This window comes from Aptenodytes forsteri, unplaced genomic scaffold (assembly GCF_000699145.1).
Source record: "Aptenodytes forsteri isolate BGI_AS27 unplaced genomic scaffold, ASM69914v1 Scaffold54, whole genome shotgun sequence".
NCBI classification, from domain to species: domain Eukaryota; kingdom Metazoa; phylum Chordata; class Aves; order Sphenisciformes; family Spheniscidae; genus Aptenodytes; species Aptenodytes forsteri.
The window spans coordinates 16,349,218-16,353,711 of NW_008796044.1; the positions used below are offsets into that span (position 1 = coordinate 16,349,218).

At 53.1% G+C, this 4,494-nt stretch overlaps 1 protein-coding gene across 1 annotated transcript in view; it reads right to left on the minus strand.

Annotated features, from left to right (window-relative positions):
* Nucleotides 1-4,494, minus strand: part of JADE2 (jade family PHD finger 2) — an 83,236-nt gene that overhangs the window by 11,159 nt on the left and 67,583 nt on the right. The window lies entirely within an intron of this gene.

The following is a 4,494-nucleotide window of genomic DNA, read 5'->3' on the forward strand; positions in this document are numbered from 1 at the left end:
GAGGGGCCCAAAACTGAACACAGTGTTCGAGGTGCGGCCTCACCAGTGCCGAGTACAGGGGCACGATCACTTCCCTAGTGGGAAAGATACCTGCCAACGTGCCTGGGGCACCCACCCCAAAGCAGAGCAGCCACCTCGGAAACCCCAAACATGGCTCCACCAGCCTCTGCCCCAGCACCGGCGACAGCTCGGCCACCACCGCTCCCAGTGCTTCGGGCAGCAGTGAGCTGGGACCATCCTGCCCGGGGGGCTGGGGCAGCCCCGGGTCCGAAGCCCTCCCCACGCAGGGGGCCACGTAAGGTGCCGCGCATAGGGGGGTCTCTCTCTCTCCCCCCTGTCTTCTTCTGGACATAAACAATAAGCAAGTTAATCTTTAACTTCTCCCATCAAAGGCCTGAATTCACAGGCAGGGTTTGCACTTCGGCATCAGTGCTTTCGAGGGCACAAATTCAGCCCGAATAACACAGCACGCAGGGAGTCAAACGGGGCCGAGCGCGCTGCTAATCTGCTCCGATTAGTCAGGATTAACTTTCAGTACTTGTTGCAGCACATCCTTTAACTCTGCTGTTGATACACATCAGCGCACAAAGTGACCAAGACCCCCAAAATGGGAACAGCGCCAGGAGAAACAGGTAAATTGTTTTGCGATCTTACCCAGGTACAGCAATGGTGTGGACACACAGGCTGGTTTAATCTCCTGTTAATTGTTCACAGACCTAATGAAGAAGTTAATGTCTCTAAAGGATTTGGAAAGTCTCGGAAGGGAAGATGCTGTAGAAGGAGCATTATAATATAGTTATGCAAAGCCCCAAGCATCCGAGCGTTCCGCTGAGCCCTCAGCCCAGCAGCTGCGTCACGCGTGTGCCTCGTTCACACTTGACATAGAAACCTGCACAAAAAAATGCCAAATGCTAAGAGGTACGTTGGTCCCCTGGGTCAATAAGCCAGTTCTCATCCACAAATTGCTCCTTTTGCAGGGAGGGAGAGACCCTCTTCCTGCAGCCAGTGCAGGGAAGGGGCACAGCTGGGACGGAGCTGCAGGTAGCTGGAGGCTACCGATCTGCTGAACGTCAGAGCCTTACAAAACTGCCTGTTGCCCTAAAGCAAATGCCAGGACAGAGCATAGAAAATGCAGCAAAATATCCAGGTGATGTTGGCCCAGATCAGCAGCCATGTACCGGCGCAGCTCCCCTGCCCCAAATCTGGCCAGCACCCTCCCCTCTGCATGGTTACTCACACTTGCTCCACATCTACCTGCAAATCACTGGTGCATTTTGTCCCAGTACAAGAAATTTTATTAACCAAGCGGGAAGCCCTAAATGCAAACAGCAAAGCACAAGACATAAATGCTCGTGTGAGCTAGCGTAGCAGTGGTTAAACCCTGCTCGTCACACGGGGTTGCTGATAAACACCTCCAGCAGCCCCAGACGACAGAGCTACCGTGTGACACCCGCTGGCATCTGCCTTGTGATGAATTTCAGTGCCACGCTTTTCGCCCCGCGTAAGGGTGGCTGGAGAGCCAGGCTCTGTCACCATGGCTGCGGCGGGCATCGTGGCTTTCAGAGGAAACGGAGGGTTTCAGCTGCGAAACAGAAAATGCTAATGGCAGCTAACAGGATTTGACAGCATTTACTCAGCTTCCTGATGCTCTGAAAGAGCAAAACTGCCTGTAGTAAGGTAAGGAGGAGGTGGCCTGTATGGAGGCATGGGCAGTAACGTGCGTGGGTATGTCCACGCTCACGCGTGACCCTGATGTCTCCGATTCCTCCCCCTCCTCGTCCTCAAAGCCCTCTCTGCGGAGGAAGGCTGGGGTATTTCCCGGCTTGGGGGACTGTCCCTACACGGTCTTTGTGCCTCTCACAGTGGCAGAGCAAGCCAGGACCTCGTCCCACGCTTACCTGATGTCTGCCACCAAAGGCTGTGAAGGCAGCAGGACGACCTTGGCCACCCCCTAATGGCATCGGTCTTACCTAAGGACAATTTGGAAACACTTAGGAATACAGGAGAAAAAGCTGCTCTTTTTTTTTTTTTAATCCCCTAGCTGTAAATATAAAGCAGCAAGCTATATGCTGTATATTTTACTACGTTTTCTTTTTTTGTTCTGGATTAGAGACGTCGTCAAACTAAAATTTCTTTATGAGGAAAACAACTGCCTCTGGCAACCTGCATCTCTAAGTGTTTGGCGGTATCTCTTCTCTATGATTTGATATTCCTGGAAGAAAACATTACTTGTGCTCTGCTCAGAGACTGCTGGTATTTACACACACTTACACAGATAAACACCACCCAGTGCTGCTTCCCCAAGCCAAGCTTAGATGCTGGTATGAAAGCCTGGAAACTATAGTTTTTTGTTAAAGCTCATTTGAACAACCAGTCCTTGGAAAGAGCTTCTAAAAAAAAAAGACAGCAAAGGAGGGTTAAAAAAGGTTAGAAAGAAACTGTATTAGGGGGGACTGTATTAGGATTCCCAGGCAATAGCTTTAATTTGCTGACACTGTGAAGGGCAGAAATTGCAGTGGTTAAGAGATGGCAGAGGGAAACGCCATCACCCTGGCTGCCCCCCGTCATCTGCCCCGCTGCTTCTGCCTCCCCAACTCTTGGATCCAGATACCATTATCAGCCCCCAAATCACAACCATTCCTGCCAGATTAATTGCTGAAAACACTAAAATAGCAATGTGATGCCCCGTGAACATCCTCTGAGAGTCACCCCTCCAGGCTGCTCTTCTCCGGCCCCTATTTGATGTGATGCCTCACTGTTTGCAAGTGAAATGGGGCGGCTGTGAGCGGCGCTGACAGATACCTGGGATGCACTGGCAGCAATGGGATTTAAACCCGTATCACCCATCTGAGCACCGGACTTTGATCCGGCCAGTGTTTATTGTTCCCTGTCTTGGAAGAAGAACAAACAAACGGCTCTTCCAGGGCCAGGCATTGAAACCTGGCAGCGAGTTGCTAAGCAGAAGCTGAACGCCGATGCGGAATGACCCCAGGAAGCCTAGAAGCAACCCTAGAAAATAAGAAATCTGGTAAAACCCATAGTTTTGACACAAAGAAATCAAAGAGAAGCTGCCGTGTCACATCTTTGAATTAGGCAGCTCCTAGAGCAAAGTGCTGTACGCAGAGATGCACAGTGGTTCACTGCAGCCGCCAAAGTCAAGCTGGGAGCAAGTGGAAGCAGAGGGAGGTGGAGCAGCCTGGTTTAGATTTACAATATAGAGAAGCAGATGAGGGGAAAAAAGTGAGTTGAACTTGTCACCCTCGGATCCGGCAGCTGCAGCCTGTTGCCTACAGCTTGGTGCCGGAGACCCATTAATGGTGGCACCAGCCCAGCCCAAAACAGAGATGGAAACATGATGCAGTAAAGGCAGCAGCAAAGGAGGGACAGGCTGGCAGAGCGATGGCAATGATCATAGAATCATAGAATCATTGAGGTTGGAAAGGACCTCTAAGATCATCGAGTCCAACCGTCAACCCAACACCCCCATGCCCACTAAACCATGTCCCTAAGCGCCTCATCTACACGTCTTTTAAATACCTCCAGGGATGGGGACTCCACCACTTCCCTGGGCAGCCTGTTCCAATGTTTCACCACTCTTTCAGTAAAGAAATTTTTCCTTACATCCAATCTAAACCTCCCCTGATGTACGCAGGGATGAAGGCCAACACAGAAAAGAGATCAATAGCTTGAAATCCAATTGCTTTTACACAGGAGAAGGGTCTCAGGCTCCAAGACCCACACAGGGAACTGCAGTGAGGGACCAGGACAGGTTGGTCCAGAGCTGAAATCCCACCTGGACATGAACACCCTGCTCACCTGCACCGCCTTTCTCCCCATGGGTTAAATTATGCCGTAGACCCACAGCAGCTTGGAGAGAGGGTTCAGGAATAAGCAGGGGCAGCATCATCGCCACCTTCGCCTCCCAGGGAGCAACATGTTCCCTGCAGCATCCTCCACCCCTCCGCACAGGGCACCACCTCCACCGGGTCAAAGCAATGCCATTTTCCTGCTTTCCTCCTTCCTTGCCTGCTCCCAGTGATCCCCTGAGACCTTTCATGGCTTTTGCACCCCAGGTGGGCTGTCAGGAGGGGACCCAAGCAGAGGCCATGGATTCACCCCTCTGGCAGGAGCAGGAGAGGGGGGACGAGGCAGGACTCGGGTTTTAAGCACAGGAGGAAAGGGAGCTTGGCCCCTGCGTGCCAGACTTGGCAGCCCTGCCCGTCCCCGTCCCACTGCTGCCCTGTGCTGTGCCCGTGTCCCCCGTCCCCCCCCCCAGCAGCAGCACTACCGCACCCGTCCCCTCCCTGGCCGCTCTCTGCCATCTCCCTCTGGGTGCCGTGCTTCTTCCCCTGTGCTTCCTCCCCTCGCTGCTTCTTGCCTTCGCCGCCCCTCCTCCTCTCCAGCCTCCCTCTGCCCCATCCCTGCTCCTTCCCTCCATCCAGCCATGACAGCCAAATACGCAGGCAGGCAGCGCGGGGCAGCAGCGAGCACAGC